Here is a 21077-nt window from a genome sequence, read left to right as displayed (position 1 = left end):
ATTCCATTCGCCGCCCCGCTCCCGCCACCCAGCTGCTCCTCCCTCCCGGCTCCTTACTTAAGGGGACCGTAGGGGACCACAGAGTGTGACCGCTCAGCCCTCCACAGGGCTTGGTCGCCCCACTCCCTGCTGCCGCTCCTGCCTGCCTTTGCTGCCTCCTGCCTGCAGATTCCTTCGCTCGCTGCCCGCTGCTCCTGGGAATGTCCCGCTGCTCCTGGGAATTTCCCGCTGCCCGCTGCTTCTTGGAATTTCCCGCCGCTGCCTCCCTGCGGCCCCGCCCCCCTGTGATTCCATTCGCCGCCCTGCTCCCGCCACCCAGCTGCTCCTCCCTCCCGGCTCCTTACTTATGACGCCCCCAGAGCGACCGCGCAGCGGACGCGCGCAGCGGGAGCGCAGATTGAGCGCCGAAGGTGCGCCAAAGGTAAGCCCGTCTGTGCTCCTCCGCGCCTGGCCCGCGCCCAGCGCCAGAACCCCTGGCCCTCCCCGCCAAGGCAAGACGACCTGACTGACCTACGACGCCGCCACTCTCAACGCACTCAATGCCGGCCGGACCCACGCCTGCTGCCGAACCACCCCGAGACGCACCCACGGACCTTTCACCTGCTGCACCTGCAAGTTCACCTGCCTCCGAACCTGCCCCGCACCCGCCAAGACAAACACCAGCAGCAACCACCTCAAGTGCATCCTGATCAACACCCGCTCCGTCCACTGACACGCCGTGGAACTCTGGAACCTCCTCGACGCTACATCACCAGACGTCGCCTTCCTCACGGAAACCTGGATGAACGCCTCCTCTGCACCCGCCATCGCCATCCCGGACGGGTACAAGATCATCAGGAGGGACCGCATCAACCAGACCGGAGGTGGCATCGCCATCGTCCACAGGAACACCATCCGCATCACGACCGACGCCAACGACTCCTTCGCCGCAGCCGAACATCTCCACTTCCAGATTCACACCGACCTTAAGACGACCCTCAGAGGCACCCTCGTCTACAGACCCCCGGGACCACGCACACAATTCAGCGAAGACATCACAGACTTCATCAGCCCGCACGCCCTCCCCTCCACTGACTACATCCTCCTCGGGGACCTCAACTTCCACCTGGAGAACAACAAGGACCGCAACACCACCGCCCTGCTGGAAAACCTCGCCAACCTCGGGCTCAAGCAACTGGTCAACACCCCCACCCACTACGCCGGCCACACGCTTGATCCCGTCTTCTCTTCCAGCAAGTACATCACCTTCAGCCACTTCACCGGACTCCACTGGACCGACCACAGCTGCGTCCACTTCAGCTTCAAAAGATCCACGACCCACCAGCACCCGCAACAGGTACCTCACAGGAATTGGAGCAAGATCACCGCAGACCAGCTCACCACCTCCCTCAGCCAGAGCCCACCCGCCAACACAACGGACCCCAACGAAGCAGCCCGCAACTTCACACAGTGGCTGACCGCCTGCGCCGACGACCTCACGCCACTAAAGAACCCTCCCAGCAGACCCAGAAGCAAGAAGGCATCCTGGTTCACCGACGACCTCAAGGACTCCAAGAAGACCTGCCGCACCCTCGAGAAAGCCTGGCTCCTCGACCGGACCACCGACAACATGACCGCCCTCAAACACGCTACCCGCAAGCACCACCAGCTCATCCGCACCACCAAGAAGAAATCCCTGAAGGAACGACTGGACAACAAGGCCCACGACAGCAAAGAGCTCTTCACTATCGTCAAGGAGTTCTCCAACCCCAGCAACGGCACCAACGACATCACTCCGTCACAAGACCTCTGCGACTCCCTCGCCTCGTTCTTCCACCGCAAGATCGCCGACATCCACAACAGCTGCGGCGCCCCACCCACGCACCCAACCGTCGAACTAATGCCCCCCACCGCCACCCTTCGCACCTGGACCACGGTGACCACCGAAGACACAGCCCGCACGATGAACACCATCCACTCCGGATCACCGACCGACCCCTGCCCACACCACGTCTTCAACAAGGCCGACTCCACCATCGCACCCCAACTCCGGAACATCATCAACGCCTCCTTCAACACCGCCACCTTCCCGGAGAGCCGGAAGCACGCCGAGATCAGCGCCCTCCTGAAGAAACCTACAGCGGACCCCACCGATCTCAAAAACTTCCGCCCCATCTCGCTCCTCCCTTTTCCTGCTAAAGTCATCGAGAAGATCGTCAACAGACAGCTGACCGCCTTCCTCGAGACGAACGGATCCCTCGACCCCTCGCAGTCCGGCTTCAGAGCCAACCACAGCACCGAGACCGCCCTCATCGCAGCCACCGACGACATCCGGACCCTGCTCGACAAGGGGGAAACAGTGGCCCTCATCCTCCTGGACCTCTCCGCTGCGTTCGACACGGTCTGCCACCGCACCCTAGTCCAGCGCCTCAGCAACATCGGTATCCAAGAGAAGGCACTGGAGTGGATCATCTCGTTCCTCGCCGGAAGAACACAAAGAGTCCGCCTCCCCCCGTTTCGCTCCGAGGCCATCGAAGTCATCTGCGGCGTCCCGCAAGGATCTTCACTCAGCCCCACCCTCTTCAACATCTACATGAAACCTCTCGCAGCCATCGCACGCCAGCACAACCTCAACATCATCTCTTACGCCGACGACACCCAGCCGATCCTCTCCCTCACCAGAGACCCCGACACCGCCAGAACCTGCCTACACGAAGGGATGAAAGACGTCGCCGAGTGGATGAAGGACAGCCGCCTGAAACTGAACTCGGACAAGACGGAAGTCCTCATCCTGGGATCTTCGCCCTCCGCCTGGGAGGACTCCTGGTGGCCCCCAGCCCTGGGCACCGCACCCAAGCCAACCGACCACGCACACAACCTGGGCTTTATCCTGGACCCCTCCCTCTCGATGACCAGACAAGTCAACGCCGTCTCCTCATCGTGCTTCAACACCCTGCGTATGCTTCGCAAGATCTTCCGCTGGATCCCGACCGAGACCAGGAAGACTGTCACCCAGGCACTCGTCATCAGCTGACTGGACTACGGAAACGCCCTCTACGCCGGAACCACAGCCAAGCTACAGAAAAGACTCCAGCGCATCCAGAACGCCTCCGTCTGACTCATCCTGGATGTCCCCCGACGCAGCCACATCTCCAGCCACCTGAGGAACCTGCACTGGCTCCCCGTCGACAAGAGGATCACGTTCCGGCTCCTCACCCACGCACACAAGTCTCTCCACGACCTGGGCCCCAAGTACCTCAACGACCGCCTGACCTTCTACACGCCCACCCGCCAGCTACGGTCCACCAGCCTCGCCCTCGCAGCCGTACCACGCATCCGAAGAGCCACCGCCGGAGGAAGATCCTTCTCTTACCTGGCTGCCAAGACTTGGAACTCCCTCCCCATCCACCTTCGGCTGACCCAGGACCATCTCGCCTTCAGGAAACAACTCAAGACCTGGCTGTTCGAGCAGTAGCATACCCCTCCCCCCTAGCGCCTTGAGACCCTCCCGGGTGAGTAGTGCGCTATACAAATGGCATGATTGATTGATTGATAGATATCACAAAGGACGCTTTTTTATCTCATAAGCAGTATACCCACGTGAACGGCCCAAGCACTACGATCTGCATTCATAACACACTACAAAACTCTGAAGGGCCCACTGTTTGATCCAATAGTGAATGTTGTGAAGGCAAAGCTTTTACCAACAATAAGCTATGGAAATGAAGCCCTGAGTGGCACTGATACCCTCGTACTTGATAAAATTGTGAAAAGGACGTATAAGCAACTGTTCCGTTAGCTGAGATCAGCCACCCCGAGCAGGTTCAATTAGAGTTTGGATTACTTAACCAAGGTATAGGTAGGCAAGGTGGCAACTTTATTTGTGTTACAAGCTGAAATCAACAAAGTTAGACTCATTAAATTCTTTACTTTGCAATGAACTGATGCAGAGTAATTCCAACGTTCCAGCATGTCTATATTTAGAAGAAGCATTAGCAAGTTTGAGAGCGCAAGACCTTTGGAAAGCCTGAATCACTGTAAACGTTTTAAAGAAATATGATAATAGGAATATGAGAACACTGTGCCGCCTACAGGATCAATCAATTTTAACTAAGCGATTCCATGCATGTATGGTGATGAACGGCTATACGGTCCTACGGAGTGCACACATTTTTCCACAGGGTATCAGAGTCACATAAAATCTAGATCTATGCAATATTGTTTAGGTTACTGTGACATTCAAGAATGTTCTTAATCAGATTTGATGAAATTGAAGTAGGATTTATTAGCAGTAAAGGACCTCATCCAGCCATGTTCATATCAACTGACAAATGTCCCTGCACCCTAGTGTGACATAGTAAAACTCTAGAATCAGTAAGACACATTACCATAGAGAATACAGTACAGAGAAAGATAATACCAAGTAGGCAACAATAGAGAATATTAAATAAGAAGAATATCACACATCTGCCTTCCTTATAATGAAACCAAAAAAAACCAAAAAGAATAATATAGTTACATATTTCAAACATATTCTTTCAAATGATTTGGACGTCTCTTTGGTCTAGACGATTTCCTTGGTTCATTTAAGACTCCATCCAAATCATTAGTTTTTAAAATCTTTTTTATTCCTGATGTCATGATTTCGAAGTTCTTTCAAGTCTTCTTTCCTCTTGACTAACACAACTCTATTCAGATTCCACACACGATGATCTTGAGTTTTTATTGCATTCGAGAAAACCTTAATTACAACTATGGGATCCATGTATTTAGATTTTCCACCACTGATAATACCAGGATGTCTGATGGAAACCAGATCTTTATAAATGGGGTGGTGGACCATTTGAGGGAGGACCCCGCCGATGCCCCTGTCCTTGCAGGAGAGAAAACACCCACGCTCCTCTTTGCCGATGACACCCTTCTGATGTCCAAATCCCCCATGGGTCTGCAAAAACTGCTAGATCGCTTTTGTATTTTTTGTAAAGATCGGGGGTTGTCGGTAAATACCACTAAAACAAAGTTGATGGTGTTGTCCGCCAATAAAAAACATAGGAAGGTTAACCTCTTGTTGAACGGCATTCCCCTTGAGGTGGTGGAAGAATTTGATTATCTTGGAGTAAGACTTAGTAACAACTTGAGTTGGACTTCCCATATCGCTAAAATGGTTCTAAACCATAAAAGGGTATCCGGAGTGATAAAGAATCAGCGGCTCTCAACTAGCAGACCCATAGCTCCTTCTTTGGCAGTTTATGAGGGGAAAGCGCTAGCAGCGGCAGTATACGGTTCTGAACTTTGGGGTGCGGAGAACACTTAACTATTGCCAGTGGCTAAAAATAAGTTTATAAGAGACATAGTCTCGCTGCCTTTATCGACCCCTTTGAAACCACTATTTTTAGATTTGGGTAAAAGAACGATCTCTGATTTAGTCCAAATTCGCCCCTTGTTATATTGGGTTCGGCTTAGAAGGACCCCTGAACTTTTTAATTATGCATTAGTACTGGACGAGCTAATTAGTTTGAATGTAGCTAACAAAATAAAATGGCTCTACAATCTAAAGAAGTTGGTGATATCTATAGGTTTAGGGGATTGTTGGATTTCCCAAACTCCCCCGCCTAAACTAACAGTTAAAAAACGTTATTGGGATTGGGTTGTGGCAAAGGAATCTAGGAATCCAAATTGGGGCCCCTTGACTAATACTTTCCTTGACCACAAGCCCCTCAAAAAGTTAGAGCCATTTTTGGACTTTATCCAGGCCCCCTGTGACAGAACTTTGTTTCTGAAACTAAGATATGGCATTTTACCCCTTAATTCATTTAAGGAAGGGTGGAAGGGATGGAGAGGAATTGACCTAAAATGCCCAGGTTGCTCTTGCCCGAAAGAATCGCTGGGCCATTTTTTGTTTGCATGTGCTGCATACAAACAGCCAAGAGCAAAATGGCTGAAACCTGTTTGTAGGGAGCTTGGGGTTAGGGACCACAGATCAGCTATGCGTGTCATTCTAACCAATGCTTCTTCAATGTATATTGTTTGTGGGGTAGCCAAATATGTGGCGAATGCTTGGTTCATCAGGTCGAAACTGTTACCCGATGTTTGATTATTTCTTTAAGTAAGAACCGTTCACCATGCCCTTTTAACGCTTATGGATCTGTAAAATTTGTAACATTGTTTTATGTATTTCGTATGTTGAATACTTGTACTTTTATGAAATATTTTTTCGAATAAAGTTTAAAAAAAAAAAAAGAAACCAGATCACCTACTCTTACCAAAGTAGATTTAACAGCATTTCTTTTATCAAAATATTCCTTCCTCTGTATTGCTTTTAGATTTTCCTTTTCAGCAACTTCCTCCTCAACATTTTTCCCTTCTTTTCCTTTGGCAAGAGCATATTCATGTACCCAAAAAGGTTCAAGTAAAGAATTCAGTATTCTACCCCTGAACAACAAAAATGTGTTTTGCCTGAAGTAGAGTGTGTAGTTAACCTATGTTTATCACTTCACTCTTCCAATCCAAAGAGTGAGATTTAGCTAACCTTATAGACTCTTTTATTACTCTGTTGAATCTCTCTACCATTCAGTTTCCCTCGGGATGATAAAGAGAGCTTTTCTTATGAACAATACCACATGAATAAAAGAAATCCTCCTTTTCTTTTGAAATCAATTGTACGCCATTGTCAGAAAGAATCATTTTTGGAATGCCTTCTCTTGCAAATAATGACCTAAGGCACTTAATAATGCTTTTAGGATCTATTAAGGACAGAAAGAAAACCTCAGGTCAACGAGAGAACATATCTATGACTACCAAAATAAATATTTGAGAGTCTTTAAAATGTAAAGGACCTACAATATCAAGTGCAACATTCTCCCACGGACGTATTGGTCGATGTCTTATAATCATAGGTTGCACTCTCGTTATTCTTGCTTTATCAGACATATTACAGGCATCACACTCTCTTATAACTCTCTCAACCATTTTATCCATCCCTGGCCACCAATATGAAGAACGTATCCTTTCTTTAGTTCTACTAATGCCAGGGTGACTCAGATGTGCCAAGTTAATAACATTATTTCTGATCTTAAGAGGAGGCACAAGTTTCGTAACCCTAAATAAAATGTTTTCATCAACACTCAACTCATCTCTCACACTCCAAAACGGTTTGGTTTTTTCAGTACCTTTCTTAAAATTGTCCCATTTTTTTTATATCAACTCCATAACTTCTTTAATTTTACAGTCAGACTCAATTTCCTCAAGCCATTTCTGTTTAGATATGTGATCAAAATCAACAGCACACACCCATTCATACTCTTCTTCACTTTAATTCATAACTTCACACTCCGAAGATACCAAACGGGATAAAGTATCAGCAATCCTAATGTTCACTCAGGAATGCATTTGACTTTAAAAGAAAATTCCTGCAGACCAATAATCCATTTAGTGATCCGACTAGAAATTAGTTCCAAACTTTTCTATTAAAAAATCTCAACTAAAGGTTTATGATCTGTTCTGATTTGAAAATCAAAACCCCATAAAAACGTTCTACGTTTTTTTTTACAGCCCAATAAACTGCTAAGGACTCACACTCCACCACTGAATAACGACTTTATGTGTCTTTCAAACTTCTTGACAAAAACATTACAGTTCTTTCACCATCTTGACCAACCTTTCTCACTAGCATCTGTGATTAATATAGATTTGCACTTAGGATAAAAGCTCTTTAAACATGGTGCACAGCTAAGTTTTCACTTAACCACTGAAAATTCATCTTGACACTCCTTTGACCACACAAAACTTTTCCCTTTCTTCAATAATGATCTCAAATTAGAAGTCCTATCTGCAAAACCTTTTACAATTTTGGCATAATATTCAATCATGCCTAAAAAACTAATCAGTTCCTCTTTACATGTAGGAGAAGACATATTTTCAATGGCCCTTATCGAATCTTCCTTTGGTCTAATACCATTGCCAGTTATATTATGACTCAAATAATTGAGAGAATCCATTCCAAACGTGCACTTTTCCATTTTAATAGTCAAATTACTATCACTCAATCTTTCTAAGATGGATCTGAGGTGAGTACTGTGTTGATTGTTGCCATCACCATAAATAAGCACAACGTCTTGATAAATACACATACCTTCCAAACCCTTCAAAACACTTCCCATAACACGCTGAAAAACTGATGATGCAGAAATTAAACCAAAAGGCATTCTTTTAAATCTGTAAGTACCAAATGGAGTAATAAACACCGTGAAATCCCTACATGATTCTTCTAATTCAACCTGATGGTAAGCCGAAGTTAGATCTATGGTGCTAAATACTCTTGCACCACCCAGAAGTGTCAGTAATTCATTAATGTTGGGTAAGGGATACCTATCCACAACCACGCATTTATTTAATTGGCGCAAGTCTATGCATAGACGAAGATCGCCATTGGGTTTGCGTGCAGCAACCACCGGAGCAAGCCATTCTGTGCCTTCTACCTCCTCAATGATCTAATTTTCTTTCAACTTTATAATTTCTTTTTTCATGTCTTCCTTCACCGCAATTGGTACCCCTCTCACCTTGCAAGTTATAGGAATGTAATTATCTTTAAGCTTAATCTTGTGTTGGTAACCTTGAAGACACCCAAGATAATCTCTAAAAACTTTAGGAAATTCACTTTTAAGAGAGTTGGCTAACTCAACATTCATAACTTTTTCCACTCCTTGACTAAAATCTCTTAACAAAATCTGGGGATCTGAATTTGGATCTAAATATATACCCATCTCACCTTGATGAATCCAGCTTATTATGCCGTCACCTTTTTTAGAAATATAAACCTTTCCTGAAATCATGCTATCTTTATATTCAATCAGCCCAAGAAAGTAACCATGAAGTTTATCTTTCAATTTGTTAACATAAAAATCATTTGAGATTTTGGTTATTTTCGCACCAGAATCAAATAAAACTCGCGTATTTTAACCAACAACTGTGATCTCATCCACTGGACAAGACTTTTTTGAAACTCCATTGCTCATCACAGATACAATTTGTCCACATTCATACTCTTCATGGCCAGAATTGCTATCTTCATCATTAAAAACTTCAATTATTTTAACCCTAGGGTACAATTTGGTTTTGCAAACAGATGAGAAATGTCCCTTCTTTTTACACTTACTACAGGTGTTGCCAAGAGCAGGGCATTTTTTGTCATTGGCTAAATGCCCAATTCTGTCACATCTGAAACATTTTAAAACCACGTAATCATTATTACGCTTATCTTTCTTTTCACCATCTTTAACATACACTTTACTCCTAACGTCTTGACCTTTTCCATCATGTTGTTTTGCCCTTTTACATTCACTTTTTGCACACTGTTCTCATTACCATAATTTTTTTTAATAATGGCAACACATTTTAAAGAATGCTCAATCCTTTTTGCAACAGATATTACCTCATCAAGACTTGGGTCATCGAGTAACCAAAGTTCCTCCCTAACCTTATCCATATGTGGAGAAGTGTGGCTCAATGGTTAGAGCGGCAGACCCTGATGCAGAGGTCTAGCCCGGGACCAGGGTTCAATTCCCCGCCTCGGCCGGTCTTGGGCTCAAAAATTCCACGGACCTGATAATTCTCGCCTCGGTGCCTATTCCAATCATGGAGTCCCACTCTGCAACTCTGGGCAATAGCTTGCTTAATCTCCACAACGGCCCCCACAACGCTAAGGATGCCTGGCCTCCACCTTGGGGGTGCCCAGGAGTGGACACCTCACAGGGAAAGCCAGGATGGGTTCCACAGCGGTATTCGTACAAGCGCCTTGAGACCCTTGCGGGTGAGTAGTGCGCTATACAAGTATCAATTTAAATTTTTCAATTTACATATTGCACCCCAACATAAATTGATCACAAATATGTTCATCATTTAACCCATCAAATTTGCACGAGGACGGTAGTTTTCTTAAACCAGTTAAATACGTTTCTATGGTTTCATCTTCTTTTTGTACTCTTTTACCAAAGTTGTATCTTTCCAAAATAGTACTTATTTTTGGAAGATAATGTAAATCTAATTTGCGTATACTAATTTCATATTCATTAAGACCATTCGATTCAGAAGTTGATAAATCTGGAAGGTTACCAAATACATCCTGCCCTTCAGAGCCAAGACAATGTAGTAATTAAGCAGTTTTTTCTTCCTGCGCTCAAAGATGTACCACATACTTTAGCATAGCGTTCAAATACACTTTTCCATTTTTTCCACTTAATAGGTGGTTCTCCTGGACTTTCTAAAAAAACGGCGATGCAGTAACATTCTGCATTACTGATACACGTGTAATCCACAGACTATAACCTTAAGTTACAAAAGTTTGAACCTGAGATGAGAATCTCAATGAGCAATAAAATACATCTATTACTAAAATATTACTAATACTTCTAATATTCTGTGGATATATCCAACCATGCCACCTACAAAAATATTATGCCAATAGGTACACAGTTAAGAATGAAGATGAAAATAAAATACTATTAACTTGTAAAAAATACTAGACTATACTGACTAAAATAATCAAAATACACTTTTTAGCTGGCTGGTCAGATCTAATATGTGAAGAAGTTATGCACGCCTTTGATGATAATGTTCAAACTTAATACATTTCTTTTGTTATACCCAAATTAATGTAAAAACAAAATGTGTGCACATTACATCAATTCTTTAATTTGTAAAGTTATAAGGTAACAGGTACCAGATTTCCAAGAGTATAGCATGCGGGTTGCTGGGAAGAAATGCACAAAATCGACCCGCAAAATTGCAGTTAAAATAGCGTGCGAATCGCTGAAATTCCCAACTTTGCAAATATTTGGAAACTCGACTGGCGTGCGAATCGCTGAAATTCCCAACTTTGTAAATGTTTGGAAACTCGACTCGCAATCCAACTTTAAAATAGCGTGCGAATCGCTGCAGATAAATAAGGCTTCAACCCGCTGAGTTAAAGTTACCTGAAAGATTTTAAGCGTGCGAGTCGCTGTTAACAGAAAACACGAACAAAGCTTTCTTTGTAAATCCGTAAACAGCCGTAAAGATCTTCTAAGCCAAGATGGCTGCTCCGACGTGATGCCCTGATGTCACACGTTACGACGACGTGACGCTATGCATCATGTGACTCGAGTTATGTCACACAAAGCGCATCGGGAAGACGCAGCCGCTTGTTCCTGGATGATGAAGAATCTCCACAACAATTACAAACTCGGTGAGCAGAATGTTGCATTTTTTTAAATTCCGAAAAGCGCTGACCAACCGTAAAATATATTCAAAAATTGCACATCCATCGACGATATAAAAAAAAATTGATCTAAGCACCCAGAAAGTTCAAATTAGATTAAACTTAGACGTACAAAGTCAATTGTTTCTTTTCCTCTTAAGCGTGAGGTTTAACTAAGCAAGCACATCAACGAGCTCGAGTGAGGTTTTACAAAGCAAGCACACCGACGAGCTTCCAATCATAAATATGCAAACTTCAAACATAAGCATTAGCTTTGTAGATACACGCATATAATGACGAGCATGTGCCGAATTTGCTTAAACTCACAAAAAATGAAGCAAATATAGTAAAATGTTAATAAATATGAATTTGGTAATTTCTCTCACCGCAAAAGAAACCAATCCATAAGGTGTTGAGGTCCTCTGCACAACTCCCGACTACGCCAGTGTGAAATTCAAGAAGGTTCTTAATCAGATTTGATGAAATTGAAGTAGGATTTATTAGCAATAAAGGACCTCATCCAGCCATGTTCATATCAACTGACAAATGTCCCTACACCCTAGTGTGACATAGTAAAATTCTAGAATCAGTAAGACACATTACCATAGAGAATACAGTACAGAGAAAGATAATACCAAATAGGCAACCATAGAGAATATTAAATAAGAAGAATATCACAGTTACCTGCCAATCTCCCACCACTCAAAATGGTCTAAGGGAAGAGAAAACAAGTTTTTTTTAGCTCATTCAAAGAAGCGAACATCTCATTACTCCATTTAATTTGCATCTAATCAGGCCTTAAGGGGAAGACAGAACCTTTTACGACATTGGTTTAATCAAAGGCAAATTTGATCATGTCGACAAGCTGTCATAGGTGCTTTCAATCCAAATGATCCCATTCTAAACATAAAGTTGGTGATATTCCTGATGCAGGCCGAAAAGAAACTCATGGTATAATTATTGTGCATAGATGATTGATGGATATGTAAACTTTAATAACTGAAAGGAAAGATGCCTAGATGAAATATATGACAATTGAGGAATGTGTACAGATGGTTGGTGGCTTCATTATTTCCAGCTATGGGAAGGCAAACTTACAAAAATGATCGAGGAATGAGTCTTAATCATTTTATTTTATGAACTACTGCATCGTCACTTGATAGTTACTTTTTGTGGGAATGCATATGACCGTGGAATAATTCTAATCTATGAAAACTATTGAGGAATGTGTTTTATTACTTTTTAACTTAAGCACTAAGCACTGTCACTATATAGTTATTTTTATGGTTGTAGTCACAAAAACTCAATGTTTTAAGTAACTAAGCATGAATTAAAGACTTGACTTCTGGATTTAAATTTGAGATCACCTTTGATGAAGAGGGAAAACAAATGTATTCTTGTGATAAAAATGTCATCTGATGTTCTCTGTTCCTTTTGGAGTAACATCCCTGTAGAGAGGTGAGTGAAGAGTGAGAATGCTGCATTCTTACATTGCTTGTGTTAAATTGTACATGTCAGATTGTTCTTTCGGTTTTCGAAGTTTTAAATTACACTATTGCGGGGCGTGGCTTGGCGCCCAACGGAGACGGCGGCTCCGATGTAGGCGCTCCGGGTTGACCGGGGGAATCGCGCTCTTCTGCACTCTGCCATCACCTGCAAGTAGCGGTTTCCCCTACCGGAACATTAGGAGTATGACGCGCTCCTAGTCTGCAGCAGCTTTTGGACATTTTCCCGGTCTTTCTGGCAAGTTTGAGCGGCCGCGGCTCTCTGACGGCCGCGACCGCCATTTTGTTTCTCGTTTCGCACCTCGCTAGGAACAATGCTTGTCCCCTGCAGCGCTCCAGACCACGGAAATCGCTCATGGTGAGCTAATTTCAACATTCTCAAGCCATTATTGCCTTTACCTTGCCTGTGCTGATCTGTGCGAGTTTCACTCGCGTTTTTTGCGCTTTTGGCGGCCATTTTGACCTTTTGGAATACTTCTTCCACACAGATTACTTGTTCTCACTATCTGTGTTTGCTCTCTACCAGGCGCAATATAATTTTACTGCACTCTCCCACATTTGGAATTCCATCATTTTGACAGCTCTTTACGCCACCTACGCATTTTCTTATTTGCGTCTTCGTTCCAGGCTGCCTTTCTCTACTACGACGCTGTGCTTTTCTTCAGAGACTTTGTTCTTTTCTATCATTCATTACCCTGTTCTCATTGTCATGGATATTCTCCGCTTCGCTCTTCAGTGTGAGGACTTCCTGATATAAGTATGTGGATACTGTTTTGCGCCTCTGGGTGATCTTCTGGCGTTCCCAAGTGGATAAGAGATCCCTCTTTAGATTCTTTTGCTCTTGTGTGCTTCTGCTAACTGAGGCGTTCCTCCACACACACACTAAACCTTGCAGGCACGTATAGAATACTCCTGGTGCTAATTTTTCCCTTGTTTTCTCTCTGGAGGCGACTCTCATTGTATGGAGAGAGGTGCAAACAATCGTATTTCCAAACCTCCACGACGTGTTTTCATCAAAAACTCAAGAGTCTTTTCTGCATTGGCACGTCTGGAAGCTTCTCAGGCACTTGCTGTCCAAATGTCGCAGTCCAACGTGGAACGTCCAACTCTACCTTCAGGGAAAGCCACGTCAAAGCATCCCAAAAAGGATCCTCCATCACCGACGGGCTCTACCTCAGCTGTATCTATGGAGTTGCTGTTGGAGGAGATGCGTGCTCTTCGACCTTTTATGGAGGAAACTAATTCCAAGCTGCAAGTTCTGACTGACAACTGGTCACAGATGGATGCGAGAGTAACTACAGTGGAACGCTTCATATCCTCTCTTCAAGAGTCATCCTCCAAGGTGACACACATGCAGTCGCAGATTTCCTCTCTCCAGAAGCAGGTTGAGGAGCTTGAAAACCGCAATAGACGCAACAACCTCCGACTCTACGGCCTTGCGGAGAACTGTGAGGGAAATGATCCCATTGCTTTCTTCAAATCCTTCCTACCTAAGCTCCTTCACTTGCCCGATGGTACCGCTCTTAACATCCAACGAGCACATAGGCTGGGTCGCATTCCCTCAACTCCCTCTGCTTCTCCAAAGCCAAGAGGTGTCATCATGTATTTCTTAGAATACACTGATCTTCTTACAGTCCTCTCAGCGGCCCGTGCCTCCCCTCGCCTCACATGGTCTGGATCCACTCTCTTCTTTGCGCAGGATTACGCCAGAGCCACAGCCAACCGCCGTAAAGCCTTCTTGGATATGCGACCAGAACTCCGTTCCATTGGCGCTAGATATGGCCTTTTCCATCCTTGCTTGTTCAGAGTTACTCACAACAACAAAACGACGACCTATGAGGATCCTGTTCGCCTTCGAAGCTTCCTGAATTCTGCTCAACCGTCTGATATGGACTTATCTAGTTCCTCATCAGCCTTTCCTCCATGACTTTCATGAGTTGCTGTTTTGTTTTCTTAATTAGTCTGCATAATTAATGTTGACTGTTTCTATGTTCGCATTTATCACATTGTTCCACTCCTTTTCTTCTATATGATTCCTTGTGCTTCTCATTTGTTCCCTTATGTTTCTACACTGTAGTCATGTTGTCTACTGCTGTCTGCCATTTCGTTTTTCTTACTTAATTCCTTGATGTTTCACTCTCCTCAAGTTTTTTTGTTCTTTCCTCTCTCCCACAGGTATTACCATTCACAGTGTATTTCCCCCTCGGTCTGATGGTCCGCTTGCATTGGATGTCTTGCCTCCTCCAGTTGGTGCTCCCCCCTCAGCTTTCTCTTCTCGTCTCCTCTCCCTAGTGACCGTTCTTCCCCAGTTCCTCCCTTTGTAAGAATGTCCTCCTCCTTGCCCTTGTTGTTTGCTACCTCCTTTTTCTCCTTCATCCTATTATTTTTCCTAGTTCTCCTTTGTTCACAGGTGTCTTCCTCTTCTTGCTTTCGACAACTTTTATGTTTCAACTTTTGTCAAACCTTTTTCTCTCTCACTTACAGTCCTCTACTTTGTTTCCTTATTCACCTGTTTTTTGTCACCACTTTTTTACTCCATGTTCCTCCTCTTTACTTACTTTTTCAATCTCTCATTACCTTACTTCTTCTTGACTCTCCTATCCTTTTTGCTCACTTTTTCCTTCTGGGTACTTATTCTGTCCCTTCCTCTCTTATTGAAATTGTTTCTTTCACTTACATGTTATGTCGTTGAAAATAGTTACATGGAATGTTAAGGGCATTAATTCTCCCATCAAACGACAGAGAATTTTGTCGCACCTTGCACGTTTAAATGTTGATGTTGCTTTTTTGCAAGAAACTCATTTATCTGCTGACGAATCTGTTAAATTGAAAAGAAGTTGGGTAGGTGAGGTTTACTATTCTCCAGGGGATGGCAGGCCTAATGGAGTAGCTATTTTATGTCACAAAACTCTTTCTCACTCTTTGCTCGCTCAGGAATCAGACGATGATGGTCGCTGGACTTATGCTAAACTCTCTATTAAGAATGTTCCAATTTCCCTTTTAAATGTCTATGCCCCCACCGCAGGTGACCCTACTTTTTGGCATACATTTTCCCATCATATTACCAGATTTATTGATGACAACTTTATTTTAGCGGGAGATTGCAATCAACCCCTTGACCCCTTTTTGGACAGGAATTCCAAGGCTCACTTTATTCCTAATAAGTCCCATAAATCCTTTTCTCAAGCTATCTCCCAGCATAAGCTCACTGATGCTTGGCGCTTATGTAATCCAGAGCTGCAGGAATTCACTTTTTATTCTCCCTGTCATCATTCCCAATCCCGGATTGATTACATTTTTGTTACTCACAACATTGTCCAAACACTTACCCATGCAGAGATTGGTCCGATCTTACTTTCAGACCATGCCCTCACTTTGGTTCAACTTGACATCCTACCTAAATCAGTTGGGCCCAAGCGATGGCGTTTTAATAATTCTCTTCTCTTAGACCCCAAATTCACTGCATCTTTCACTGCTTTTTCAGATGAATTTTTTCTATTTAATGACACTCCCTTTATTCCCAAGCATACCATTTGGGATGCCTTCAAGGCTGCAGCAAGGGACTTTATAATTGGCTTTGTGGCGAAAAAACGGAGAAATGCTCGTAGCCTTACAGCTGCCATCCTTCTTGATATTAAGAAATTGGAGCATTCTTATTTTACTTCCCGATCGCAGGACAGTTTAACAGCCCTGATCAATGCTAAAATGAAATTTAACAAAAAGTCCACGGATGATGCATCCTTATATCTATTGAAATCGAGTGCCAAGTTTTATGGGGGCAAAAATAAGGCTGGGAAGGTTTTAGCTAATTATCTAAAGGTAAAGCACAACAAGTTAAATATTGAATCAATTTATGACACACACTCTGTTCTTAAGCACACGGATACGGACATTCTTGCTGAATTTTGTGCCTTTTATAGAGCTTTATACTCTTCCGAAACCCAACCCTCCTCCCAATCCTTAGACCACTTTTTCTCTAACATCCAAAAGCCAGCTCACTTCCCGCTTGACCTTTCTCATTTAGAGCTTAGCATCTCCCAACAAGAGTTACTTACAGCACTTCAGAATCTCCAGAAAGATAAAGCTCCTGGGCCGGATGGCTTTACTGTTGAATTTTTCCTTCACTTTTCAAAACTTCTCATCCCGAGACTACACTCCCTCATTGATGCTTTCCTCTCCTTGGGCTCTTCCTCAGGTTCTTTTTCTGATGCACACATTTGTCTCATACCCAAGGAGGGGAAGGATCCTCAACATTGTAAAAATTATAGACCAATTTCCTTGGTTAACATTGATTATAAAATATTTGCGAAGTCTCTTGCGGCTCGTCTTGATCTTCTTCTCCCGGATCTTCTGGGTGAGGAACAATCGGGCTTTGTCAAGGGCCGTTTCATAACTGACAACACTAGATTGCTATTTAATGTCTTATCTAAGTCCCGTCATTTGCCCCATTCCCTTGCGGCCATTGCCCTTGATGCTGAAAAAGCGTTTGATAGAGTTGAATGGACCTATCTTTTTCATACCCTTCATTGGTTTGGTTTTGGCCCTAATTTTATTTCTCTCATTTCCTTACTTTACTCTAACCCACGTGCAGCTGTCTGTGCTAATGGTCAAATATCCTCCTTTTTTGATTTAAAAAGAGGTGTTCGTCAAGGGTGCCCCCTATCCCCTTTTCTTTTTAATTTGGCCTTGGAACCTTTTATGTCTAAACTCCGTCAAAACCCTACCATTCAAGGCTTTCAGATATTAGACTCCCACATTAAGCTAGCCGCATACGCGGACGACATCCTTTTTTTTATCTCTAACCCCACTGACTCGATTCCCGCCTTCCTTGCTGAAGTAAATGAATATTCCCAAATATCTGGTTATAAACTTAACAATGATAAATGCGAGATCCTACCTCTGACGAAATTCACATTTAAGCCTGATTTCGCTGCATCTAACTTTACATGGAAATCTTCCCACATTAAATACCTTGGATTGCATATTACTCCTACCATCCCAGACACTATTTCCTTCTGTCTGTCCAAATGTACTCAAAAATTTGTGGATTTAAAGTCCGAGTGGCATCCTCTTTACCTGTCCTGGTGGGGCCGCCTTGATACTATTAAAATGATGTTGTCTCCCATAGTCCTTTACACTATTTCTAACATTCCGGTCTCCATTCCTTCCAAATAAAAAAAAAAAATTAATTCCATTCTAATGTCCTTTCTTTGGAATAAGAAAAGGCCTCGAATGTCTCTAGCTCGACTGATTCGTCCTAAGACGGAGGGTGGAGTTAACTTTCCAGATTTCCCTGCTTACCATAAACCATTTCAATTGCGACAAGCCTCCTATTGGTTGCAAGATCCCAGTTCTCTTTGTCCTTTATGGACTAAATTTGAGCGCCTTCTTCTCTCTCCTTTTTCCTTTGTTGAATATCTTTCTTTCTCCCGTAAACCCTCTTCCATTTCCACTCCTATTCACAAATTTACCACCAAACTGCTCCTTTCCTCTTCTCATCCCCCTCCCATGACCATTGCTGATTTCCTTTCCTCTACCATTTGGCATAACACTGTCCTACTTATTCGTAACAAACCCGTTTTTTGGAAAACATGGCATAGCAAGGGGCTGCTATGGGTCTCCCAACTCTTTTCTCAATCCTCTTTCTTACCCTTCACCACTCTTCGTTCCCTCTATGACTTACCTGCCTCCTTTACTCGTAATTACCACTTACTTAAGGAGGCTGCCCTGACAACTTATAATCGGCTCTCTCAGTTATGTCCCTCTCCTGCTTCTACCACTCCCATCTCTCTGCTGCACTCCTTTTTACGCAACACCCCAAAGGCCTCCGCCATTTACAGACACCTCCATACTATTGACTCTATTAGACCTAAATCCAAAGTGGAGGACTGTTGGGAACATGACCTTTCCACGTCCTGGCCAATTTCACTATGGGACAAAATTTGGATCAAGATCCGTAAATCCTCGAGAGCGGCAACTCTGACACAGTCTTTGTTCTTCATTTATAATAGACTCCTTTATACACCCTTTGACCTCCATAAACGCTTTCCAAATACTTCTCATACCTGCTGGTCTTGCTCATCCCCACAGGCCACTTTGTTTCACATGTTATTCCTATGCACCTCTGTTCATGGTTTTTGGTTACAGGTCTGGGCTCAAATTAACCTGATTTTTCACGCATGTATCCCTTTTTCTCACATAAACATTTTCTTAGGCAGCCTTTCCCCCTGCTGGGATAATGTTGAACTAAAGCCTCAGATTATTGATTTGCTACTGGCTGCTGCATTTCAGCAGATAACGGTAAATTGGAAGGACTTCTCTAAGATCTCCTTCAAGGCGTGGTGGTTTAATGTCTGCCACCACCACAGACTTGACACTGCTTTGTCTTTCCGGCCCGCATGGCTGCAAAACGTATGGACTTATGGCTCCCTGTCACGCTTTACTTGGACACTTGTGCTAATCGTTTGTTTCGTCCATTGCCTTCGCAACAAGAAGTCCTCAAACCGCCTTAAATGCTCATTACATTCCATTTTTCTTCATTATACCGTCTTTACATTCCTTTTCAGGTATATTCATGTTTTTTTTTTGTTTTGTTTTTTCTTATGATTACTATTTCAACTGTTTTTTCCTTTTTTATTCTATTGCCCAGACTTTCCTTTTGATACCATTTGCAATCGTATGCTTGTTTTATTTATCATAGTTTTCAACGTTTTATGTTTTTAATGTACTTTGTTTTGACACCTTGCTTTTCTTTTGTCATTATCAAATAAAATTTTCTTGAACTTAAAAAATTACACTATTGCTGGTTATGTTGACAATATAGAAAGTTTTCAAATAACCAGATTAATGGGCGATTCGCAGGTCCACCGAGAGCGAAGCAACAGCAATAAATTACGTTTTTCTAGCCAGGAACTGAAATTCCTATGCACGGGCTCAAAAGACTGTACTATATAGCATTAATTATTCATTGTGGACAAGTTTACATTCATGCCTACGGGTTTGCCAAGTTCTTAAAACTACAACTGATGGCTGGATACGATCAAGATTCGCGGCACACATACATGCCTGCAGCTCGAAGAGATTCCTGCTTTTCCTATGTTTATTCTCCGATATAGTTTTACCCGGCAAACTTGCTGACCATATGTCGTTGCAAGTTAAAATCAATACAACCTTCTCATCGCATGGCTCGTCGTTTTTCAGCGAGTCACCTTTAACGCTTTGCAACTCTGCCATTGATGGCTGTGGGTGTCGCAACAACATGACGGTGTTGCACTAGCTGAGAAGTCAAAACTCACAGGCAGAAAACTTCACTTGCGTAATAGGTCTAGTCACGCGACACACATTTTGCACGACCCTATAAAATATGGCCTGAATATTAAAATATCTATCTTTAAACAGGCAGGTAGCTCCCGGATGGGTCTGTGCCGCTGGCTTCGCGGTTGCTTTGCTGATATTAGTGCCGGATGCCAGAATTACTTTGCAAGGCGCGGAAACCAAAGCAACATCTCATCCCTTATCAATCCACAACAATCAAAAGCTCGGGTGCTTTGCTTAGTTATTTCTAGCACGGCAGGCGCGGAGCCGTTTTAACACTGCGTGAGCCTCGCCTTGGGGAAGGACATAAACCCGAGTCTGTACTCACTTCTCACTGTCGGAAACCGGGCCACGGAATCCCATTTTCCGTGCGTACCAGCAAAGCCGAACACCTGTGCGCAGGGGAGGGACCCGGCACACGCATTGCTGTTCACGTTCTACCCCTGTCAGAGGCACGGATTCCTAGACAGCAGAGCAGGCACGCCTTCCTGCCCCTTCACCACCCAGGAAGGGAAATCTGAACGGTGCCAGGAGCACAGACGTGCACCTGACGCAGGCACTGGAACGGAACACTTAACTAAATAAAGAATACACCGGAATTCGTGCCAAAGACAGATATAAAATACACACTGCGGCCAGGGATGTAGCCACACCCTGCATACACCATGGCACATTCACAAATATTTTCGGACAGAAAAACACGCCACGTGGTCCAAAATCAAACATCCTCGGGGTTGGGCGGGACCTGGTATGGATAGGAGCCCAGGAAATGAGCTGGCACAGAAGAATCCAAGGGAAAGGGCTGGTATGCAACAAAACACACCTAAGGTCTGGCAAGAGGTGGGTGAGAAACGGTGTACTGTCCGCGCAGGGCCTGGGGGGAGTTAAGGGATGGAGAGAGGCACAGTTAAGGATGGAGGTTGGGGACGAGGAGAGAGAGACATACAGACAGAGTTAATGTCAGAGGTTGGGGGTGAGGAGAGAGAGAGAGAGTTAATGTCAGAGGTTGGGGGTGAGGAGAGAGAGAGAGAGAGTTAATGTCAGAG

General features: G+C 44.0%; 1 protein-coding gene across 6 annotated transcripts in view; it reads right to left on the bottom strand.

The window, feature by feature from the left end:
* SCAP (SREBF chaperone) overlaps positions 1 to 21077 on the bottom strand; it is a 678128-nt gene that overhangs the window by 453416 nt on the left and 203635 nt on the right. Inside the window, exon 1 of one of the 6 annotated variants that reach the window (XM_078662548.1) lies at positions 20360 to 20573. The exons of the other annotated variants lie outside the window; for them this stretch is intronic. The gene's annotated coding sequence lies outside the window, so the exon portion shown is untranslated. Of the gene's footprint in view, positions 1 to 20359; positions 20574 to 21077 lie in introns of those variants that run through there. 6 annotated transcript variants of the gene reach the window in all.

The sequence above is a fragment of the Lissotriton helveticus genome, chromosome 10 (genome assembly GCF_964261635.1).
Source record: "Lissotriton helveticus chromosome 10, aLisHel1.1, whole genome shotgun sequence".
Lineage (NCBI taxonomy): Eukaryota > Metazoa > Chordata > Amphibia > Caudata > Salamandridae > Lissotriton > Lissotriton helveticus.
The sequence above is the reverse complement of the archived record's forward strand: the minus strand, read 5'-3'. Positions and strand labels throughout refer to the sequence as shown.